The sequence below is a fragment of the Gymnodraco acuticeps genome, unplaced genomic scaffold (assembly GCF_902827175.1).
Source record: "Gymnodraco acuticeps unplaced genomic scaffold, fGymAcu1.1, whole genome shotgun sequence".
In the NCBI taxonomy this organism is placed as follows: domain Eukaryota; kingdom Metazoa; phylum Chordata; class Actinopteri; order Perciformes; family Bathydraconidae; genus Gymnodraco; species Gymnodraco acuticeps.
In genome coordinates, this window is record NW_022990276.1 from 2078819 (window position 1) to 2088732 (window position 9914).

At 41.9% G+C, this 9914-nt stretch overlaps 1 long non-coding RNA gene across 1 annotated transcript; it reads left to right on the top strand.

The window, feature by feature from the left end:
• Positions 1 to 606: 606 nt before the first annotated feature.
• On the top strand, positions 607 to 5271 carry LOC117549609. Its single transcript, XR_004569505.1, has 3 exons — positions 607 to 710; positions 4116 to 4206; positions 4780 to 5271. It is a non-coding gene; the product is annotated as an uncharacterized LOC117549609 (long non-coding RNA).
• The last annotated feature ends 4643 nt before the right edge of the window (positions 5272 to 9914 follow it).

Here is a 9914-nt window from a genome sequence, read left to right on the forward strand (position 1 = left end):
GCCCCACAGTGCTCGTCCCCCTCACCTGACCGCCCCCCCCCCGCCTCCTCCTCTTCTCTCCCCCCTATTTCTCTTGACCCAATCTGTGTCCTCACAGTCTTGGCACTCAGTTTCAAACCAAATGTACTTTCTTATCACACTCCTCATTTTGTGTTTGCCCACTTCGGCCCAATCGTAGCGCAACACCCCGTGGTTATATCATCTGTGCACCTTATTTAAAATGTGGACCAAGGTCTTACGGCTGGAGGGCAAGGTACGCAGGACCCAAATGCAGAAAATAGGTTTGAAAGCAGGAATCCTTTATTTCCAGAACTAGGCCAGGCAAACAAAGTCAAAACTAAGGCAAGGCAAACCATAAAGTCACTCAGAACGTAAACCCTTCCAACAACGTTAAGAATCTCACCATGACAGATAGAAAAAACAGAACTGAAATGCACACAACACTAATCACATGAACAAGACACAGGTGGGGAGGGAGGAGAAAACGCAGGGGCATTTTAACACATGATATAAGGCTGAATTGGGGTGTTTTTTGTGTCCCTCCTAATCATTTTATCTCGCTCTTATCTGCAGTGTTCAACCCATTGTACCTCCAGTGTGTGGAAGTCCCCATCCTTTCTCACAAGGACTGCGATGGCTCCTACCCCGGCCTGATCACTGACCGCATGGTGTGCGCTGGATACCTGGAGGGAGGCATGGATGCTTGTCAGGTATTTTCAAACAATTACACGGCACATACAATGAGGTTATATTGAACGAGGTGAAGGGAATAAAGTGATGTCTCTCTCCTGCTCAGGGTGACTCTGGTGGTCCTCTGGTGTGTAACGGAGATCTGTAGGGTGTCGTGTCCTGGGGCCAGGGCTAAGCTCAACCCAACTACCCGGGCGTTTCAGGGGTGACATTTCCATAAAAAAAGATATATAAACCACAGTCAAACAGCTAATGTCAATAAACAGAAACGTTTCACAACATTGCATTAGCTTGAGGGCAAATTAAGTGGCAACCCTTGGTTTTGAAAAGATAAGCTAACAAAAGTCTATTAAATGTTCATTATCTCAATTTGTTTTAAAGATTTTCCTAACGAGTTTGTAGTTTAAAAACACATTTTTAATATACAGCAAGATGTACCTTCAGTAATCTATGGTCCCATTTACAGTACAATAAAGGACGTGCATGGCTTTCTCTCCTTATACCTTAATCCCTTTTACACTGTTGTATTTAGTTAATTAAGGTGTATTGTAAAATGTCTTGTTTCAGTGTTGGGTTATACTTAGCTTCAGCCTCTCGTGTCATATCTGCTTCCAAAAAAACGACATGTCAATAGTCCAAATGCCAAACTCAAGGCTTATTCTACAATCCACTAACTTCACAGAGATTATGTCCAATTCGTATCTAAAGTGTATTGTGCTTTTCCTTAAACACACATTGCCAAACAATCTCTCAATAAGATTTCCATCAAAATAAGACACACAAACTGTAGCTTTTACCAGTTAACCTCTGCATAGATACGGGCTATCTGAGAACAATTGTCAACTACAAACATTGACATTAGTTCAAAGACCACTGTTTTGCTCAAAATGAGATTAAGTACCTGATAAGAAAATGATTTATGACCCCCATAAACCTTAGTCCCACCTCCCTTTGATGTGGCACCTGTCACTCTGACATCTCTGACCTTTGACCATCTTATCTTTTATGACTTGTTTGTTTATTGTTTTATTGCCCCCTCATAAAGGATGTTGCTCAATAGTGGGTGATAAGACTTTATTGCCCCTTTGATTCGAAAACCTGTCATAGTGTCCTTAGTAGGTCATTATAGTCAACGATGAAACCATTATAGTCAATGATGATAGTATGACTTGTTTAGCTGTTTATTGTTTTATTGCCCTCCTCATAAAGGACGTTGCTTAATAGGGGGTGATGAGACTATTGCCCCTTTGTTGTGACACCTGTTGTAGTATCCCCCTAGTAAGCCATTATAGTCAATGATGATAATATGACTTGTTTCGGTCACCTGTTGTGGTTGTAATGCCCTCTATAAGGATGTTGCTCAATTAGGGGTGATAAGACCCACCCTGCTGCACCTACGTCAGAGCCCTAAACCCTCACAAACCTCCTCACACACCCCCCTCACACTACCCCCCTCCCACCCTGCTGCACTTATGAACACAGAGGGGAGTCTTTGAGTTTTTACCTGCAACTATGTCTCTGAAAGGTGTCCACAGTGTTGTTTTAAAAAAATAAGTAATCTTTTCAGATAATCTAGTTCCTTTCTCACAGTAAGGATAATAATAATTGACAGAGAGGCTGTACAAATCTAAGAAATGGGGCTCAGAGCCTCAGAATACTGAAATCTGTATTTTTTAAAATCTTTTTTTCCTTCTAATTTGTTATTATTTTCTATATAACACACTGTTATTTACTCACCAATAACACACAATTATCCTTGTTTTTATTTATTTGTTTGATTCCATAATCTTGGGCTTTTTTGGCGTCCGTCAGGAACTGAATTTCAAAATAAAAATAACCGGAAACAGACGTAGGACATTTCGAGCATCATTGCAATACACAGCCACTGAACTGATTACCCAAGATCCTCAGCTATGGTTTAAGCTCGCTGATTGGATGTTTTAGCCGCAATGCATGTAGGGATATGGTGTTAATGCAATTATGAAATCCGAAAAACCTTTTTTTTTAGTGTTTTTCACGATTCTTGTGTTATGTCACGTTTTTAGTTTTGTATGTCTTGTTATGGGTGTTTTGCTGTTCTCCCTGTCATGTTTTCCTCCTTGTATATTGTCTGGTCCTTCTCCCTGTGTTTTCCTCCCTGTTGTTAGTTTCCCTGGTGTGTCTAATTGTCTGATTGTGTTCACCTGTACCCCTTGTGTGTCTCCTGTGCTCATCATCACAAGCCCCACCCCTGATTGTTTTCACCTGTGTCTTGTTGTCATGTGTTTAAATTCCCCTGTCTCCCAGTGTTCAGTGTCAGTTTGTCTTGTCTCTTGCCATGGTCAGGTCTATGCTCTCTGTGCTCTTGAAAAGTTTTGTTCCTCACTACGTGAGCGATTTTCCTTTTGTTCTCATTTGTTGTCATCTCATCCTGAGATTAGTTAGTGACCATTTTTTGTTCATCTTGCTGTTTTTTGGAAAAATAAAGTATCTTACCAATACTTTACCTCTGTCTCCCGGGTAGTGCAATTGGGTCCTACCTCCTGAGTGCCTGAGTTCTTAACAGAACGAACTGACCTCTTAACAGATCTGTTAAGAATCAGAATTAGCTTAGAAAATATATTACTTTACAATAGCATCTAAAACAGGCAGCTATAGGGGCTAGAGGAAGTATTTTCTCTCAATAAAACAGATAAGATTATATTTTGTAGCAACATGACAGAGAACGATAGGAGGGGGGATTCATTTCTTTACAAGTCCCAGTTCACCCCTTTACTCTTATCAATGTGTTTGAGATAACTATGAGGGTTTCCCGTTGGTTCCAGAAATAACGTTAACGTAGATTTTGCAATATGGTTTGTTGAGCTGGAGTTGATTATTGAAGCTTACTGGTTAACGTTCATCATATTAAACGAACAAACCCAAATCTTGTTGTTTTTATTAATATTATTACCAATACTTACTTAGCATTTTATTGTCAGTACACCGGAGAAACCGACTTGTGGCAGCAGAACGTGAACATGTAACTTAATGCCTGCATTTAAGGATGAAAAATGGCTCAGTCAATGCTTTAGGGACAAGGAAATGATTTGTTTAAATATTAGATATGACGTTATGTGTTAAAGATGTTTGTCTTTTACCCTAACGTGTGTGTTACAAATGAATGTGAATATGGCATAGGACAAATATATAATTTGAATGTCTCATGAAAAGAGATTCCAAAATAACAGTAAAATAAAAAGGACCCCAACTATACAATAATACACAATCCAACTGATAAGATACAGTAAGGGCTGTGATATCCAGCACTTTGTATCAGGATAACAAACAAATTATGACATGACGTTTGCATGTAAAAAAGTCTGTGACCAACACATGTTACTTTACATATATATATACTTTTTTGCCCCACTGTATGTATATACTGTATATCTGTTTGTTTAAAGTTTCCAGGTGATGCAGACAGACCAGAGGATGCTGAACACGAGAGACAGACCTATATTCCTAAAAGCAGTGAACTTCATCATGGAGTCAAAGGTACAAAGACCCCTTTCATACTGTACAAATAATCGAGAGACGTTCTGGTTTAAATAGATAAAGTAACAACTATAATACACTGATATACATTCCATTAAACATTACTAAATACTGACATCAGAGAAGTTGAGTGTTCCTTGCTTGTAAAAAGTTACTTTCGATTTTACTAAGCAACATGATTTTTTTGTCAGCTTTCACATTTCAATGTATTGAAGGCAATTATTATGTTATATTGTGAGAATAGCTACCATTTGTCTCTACATAATGTCTGTAAAAGACATGGTAAAAGTGGTTCTTGCAGTGAGACAACCGAACAGCATGATACTACATTTACACTAAGTTCTGATAACAGTTGAATATTATTTTAATAATAACATATATTTTAATGTTGATTAACTGCAGACTGTTCATTCATAATCTGATGATCTTTGTCGTACAAGGTGATGAATTTAAAAAACACATTAAAATAAAAGATATATTAGTTCTACAGCCGCTTAATAAACAAACCTCTTTCATAAATAACACACTTGCTCTGCAATAATTAGGTTTTATGTTTCTTGTCATTTCTGTTAGGAAAGGACATACCTGAAGGACACAACTGCCACACCGTTTTCTCCGAGGAGCAAGAAGAAAATGAAAAGCTGATATGAGATTAAAGACCAATACAGGACATTCACTTAGAAACTACACTTTTATTGTGAACACAAGGATCTGCACACTGAATAGTGTGTAGTCAAACAGGACCATCATTTGTTTGTGAAAGTTGTATGAACAGTATGGGCTCACTTATGCAGTTTGGTGGTTTTCTTCATCAGGCCTGGTCCTCCTCCCAGAGAAAGACCGCTCCACCTCAGTCTTCTCCGGCCAAACCCACAGACAGGACATCCATCACACTGAGGTTCCTCCCAAAGTCTCTGCAGCTCTCTGGATACCACGCTGTCTCAATTGATCCACACTGTGAATATGAGAGGGGAACATTTGTGTAATAAATGCTTGTGTTATAAGTGGCTCAGTTTATTTTAATTTTAAATAAACAATACTATTACTGTATTTTAATGACGGAAAGTTTAATTTAAAAGAAGAGGCCCCAAAAATAAAGATTGATATACCAATAAATGTAGTTTATTATTTATTGTTTCAAGTAGATATAACTGGTACTTAAGAGTTTAAATACAGTCTGGTTGCAGAGGAGGCACACAGGTAAGTATTATTAAAAGTATAAATTAAGTGACAGCAAAAAATCAATAACTAAAATCAAGCAAAAATGCGAATCTTTGCTGGATCCACAGTTGAATTTACCACATATTATATATTTTAGAAACCTGAAGGCATTTATAGATTTGTATGCAAGTATTATCCCATCCATCCATCCATCCATCTTCTCCCGCTTATCCGTGGTCGGGTCGCGGGGGTAGCAGTTCCAGCAGAGAGCCCCAAACTTTCTTTTCCCTGGCCACATCAACCAGCTCAGACTGGGGGATCCCAAGGCGCTCCCAGGCCAGCGAAGACATATAATCCCTCGACCTGGTCCTAGGTCTACCCCTTGGTCTCTTCCCAGCTGGACGTGCCTGGAACACCTCCCTAGGGAGGCGCCCAGGTGGCATCCTAACTAGGTGCCCGAACCACCTCAACTGGCTCCTTTCGACGCGAAGGAGGAGCGGTTCAACTCTGAGTCCCTCCCGGATGACCGAACTTCTCACCTTATCCCTAAGGGAGACACCAGCCACCCTGCAGAGAAAACCCATCTCGGCCGCTTGTTTCCGCGATCTCGTTCTTTCGGTCATGACCCATCCTTCATGACCATAGGTGAGGGTAGGAACGAAAATGGCCCGGTAGACAGAGAGCTTTGCCTTCTGGCTCAGCTCCCTTTTCATCACAACGGTGCGGTAAAGTGATTGCAGTACCGCTCCCGCTGCTCCGATTCTCCGGCCCATCTCACGCTCCATTGTTCCCTCACTCGAGAACAAGACCCCAAGATACTTGAACTCCTTCACTTGGGGTAAGGACTCATTCCCTATTTGGAGTGGACAGTCCATCGGTTTCCTGCTGAGAACCATGGCCTCAGATTTGGAGGTGCTGATCCTCATCCCAGCCGCTTCACACTCGGTTGCGAACCGATCCAGTGAGTGCTGAAGGTTGCAGACTGATCAAGCCATTAGAACCACATCATCTGCAAAAAGCAGTGGTGCAATCCTTAGTCCACCGAACTGCAGACCCCCTCCCCCATGACTACGCCTCGAAATCCGATCAATGTATATTACAAACAGGATTGGTGACAAAGCGCAGCCCTGGCGGAGGCCAACCCTCACCGGAAATGGGTCCGACTTACTGCCGAGGATCCGGACACAGCTCTCAATTTGGGAGTACAGAGATTGGATGGCCCTGAGTAGAGACCCCCTCACCCCATACTCCCGCAGCACCTCCCACAGTAACTCCCTGGGAACTCGGTCATACGCCTTCTCCAAGTCTACAAAACACATGTAAACCGGATAAGCGTACTCCCAAGTACCCCCTGATCAGCGCAAAAACTATTTGTTACGGAAAAAATGCCTATATAAAGAGGTACAGCACAGTGCTGCACCATCATTGTCTGATTTATTAAAACAACAACATTGTAACTGAGAAACACTTAAATGCTACATTTCAAATGTTTACAATCAATCACTAAATTCATGGCAAACCAATTTTAACATCATGCAATAACACTAAGACGACATTAGTTGCATTGAACTGATCTTTTTAATAAGTTGTACTTACAATCTAGTGAGAAACATGGGCTTATGCTTCACTGAGGATCTTTGTCATTCTGACAGGGAGGCAACCTTCAGTTATTACACTTCGCGTTTTGAAATATGTGTAACTCTGTTAATATAAAACCCACAATGCTCAAACTTCCTTACTTTTTCTAAAATTGGTATATTTATTTATTTTGGGGCGTGGGGAATGAAGAGAAAAAAATATAAGAGCATTTTATGAGCATGGGATTTTGACCCCTCATATAAACATTATGCATAATGCTGCGCTATACTCTGCGGCCACACGCCGTTGCCAAGCAATGCTTATTGTTTAGGTGTCCTTTGATAAGCAGGCAGTCATATCATTAACTAGAACTAGCTAGATCTGATCGATTTGGACATAAAAGCGAGTGAAGTCTAACCGGACGCGAGAGAGAGATCAGAGATCAGATCAGCTGCTGCTGACGGAGAACACGCAGCTCTGCATGATCACAGCTCCGCCGCTGTGACGGACCGTTGAGTGGAACAAAATTAAATACACTGAGTTAGACCTAACACACTTAGCTAGTTTATCTACTCTGGAACTAGCTAAACTAGTTATAAATATATTTATTCTTTACTGTCGGGTCACTTATTACAGGTTCAGCGAGCTGCACGAGACTGACGGGCTGTCAGGAGAGGGAGAGGAAAAAAGAGCACCCCGTTTATTTTCCCATTTTATTATCCAGAATTACTGTAAACCTTTGAATAAAGTAGTTAATCTACTATTAGTAGTTTGTTTAAATGCATTACTTATGTTGTTTTTTTCATTAACATAAAATAAATCTCACGTACCCCCTGCAGTACTCCAACGTACCCCTAGGGGTCCGCGTACCCCCATTTGAGAACCACTGCCTTAGAGTAAACTTTCCCGGGGAGGCTGAGTAGTGTGATGCCTCTGTAATTGGCACACACCCTCTGACCCCCCTTTTTTAAAAGGGGAACCACCACCCCGGTCTGCCACTCCTTCGGTACTGTTTCCGACTCCCACGCATCGTTGATGAGACGTGTCAACCATGACAGTCCCTCAACACCCAGAGCCTTCAGCATTTCTGGGCGGATCTCATCCACCCCGGGGCTTTGCCACTGTGGAGTTGTTTAACGACCTCAGTGACCTCCCCCCGGGAGATTGGTGTTGATCCCCCGTCATACTCCAGCTCTGCCTCTAACATAGAGGGCGGAGTTGTCGGGTTCAGAAGTTCCTCAAAGTGTTCCTTCCAACGCCCTAACACTCCATCAGTTGAGGTCAACAACGTCCCATCCTTACTGTACACAGCTTGGATGGTTCCCTGCTTCCCCCTCCTGAGGTGTCGGACAGTTTTCCAGAACAACTTTGGTGCCGCCCGAAAGTCCTTTTCCATGTCTTCTCCGAACTTCTCCCACACCCGCTGCTTTGACTCGGCCACGGATGAGGCTGCTGCCCTTCGGGCCTGTTGGTACCTTGCAACTGCCTCGGGAGTCCCCCGGGAAAACAAATCCCTGAAGGCCTCCTTCTTCAGTCGGACGGCTTCCCTGACCACCGGTGTCCACCAGGAGGTTCGAGTATTATCCCAAAAACTCAATAATTTTGATTATTAATGAACGTTTTGCTGAATAGTTTCATGTTCGTAGTAACGTAAAAAGTGCAGACCAGGAGCAACAAACATAGGTTAGCATTATTTGGATCAGGCTTGAGTACATTGGTTACTCCCAGTGACGTGCGGTGAGGTTCGTGGCTGGTGAGGCACTGACTCTTTCAGAGTCAGATTTACAAATATTATATTTTCACCTTAATCGAAATATTCGGTTATTTTCAAAAGCTTTTTTAGTCTGATGCTTCGATTCATTTTAAACAGACCGTTCAACAAAAGGATACCCAACATGTAAATATTGGATTGTTCTTTCCTAGTAAGATCCCATTTTCATTACAATTGTGGTCTTGAAGATGAAGTCCATGCTATCCTTCTGGACAATAATCTCTATTACTTTTTTGTAAAAGTCCTCCTTATCTTCCTGTAGTTTCAAAAGTCTTGTTTGTTGTTTGCGTCTACCGTCTCTGCGTAGAATAACAGTAGCAACAAGAACCTGTGGGCTCACGTGCACTCCCTTAAGTGCGGCAGAGGTTGTGGCTGCCTCCCCTGGTGCTTTTTTCATTGCCGTTGTATGATGAGACCAGCGAGCCTAAATATCATATATACGTGAAATAAGTTATTTAGAGACTATGGATGCCGAGGATAAATGTAATAAAGGGATCTACAAACATTACATTGGTGACATACAGTGAGATGGTGAAGGCATGCGCTTAGGGCCCGCTTTCCAGCCAGTTTCTGTGTGGTGACGCATTCTGAGGTGAGGCAGATCTCATCTGGGCCTCACCTTACCCCACAGTAACTGGCTTGGGCGCGCTCACAAAATAAGTGCCCGCGTTAAATTAGTGCCCGCGTTCCAGCAAGTTAATGTGGGCTTACGAGAGGCAGAGCTCGTCCCTGCCTCACTTCTCATCGCTACCCGTAGTTGTAGCGGAGCTCTGCAAATTTGCTGATTTTGACTATAACAAGCGATTGGAATCATACATAAATCACATTTACAACACAGATCAGTGGAGACATTTTATTATTATTACTATTTACTTTTTCTTTAGTTGTTTTTCCGTTACATTGGAGTATGACAGGTGAGGCTCTGCCTCCCCTGCCTCCCCTGACTGCACGTCGCTGGTTACTCCTATATTTACTTAGCCTACTGTTAACTAACTAATGCTGACATATCTGTTGGCTAGAAGTACACAGCTTAATCAACCATTGCAATCAATCATTGCAATCAATCATTGCATCAATCGGCCATTGTCCTCTCAGCCTGACATATCAATCACTTCAATAAATGGCAAAACAAAAAAGAAAAGGTTCTGGCTCAATTTAGGTTTAGTTAGCTTGTTAGCTTATTGCAGCTGTGCATGTT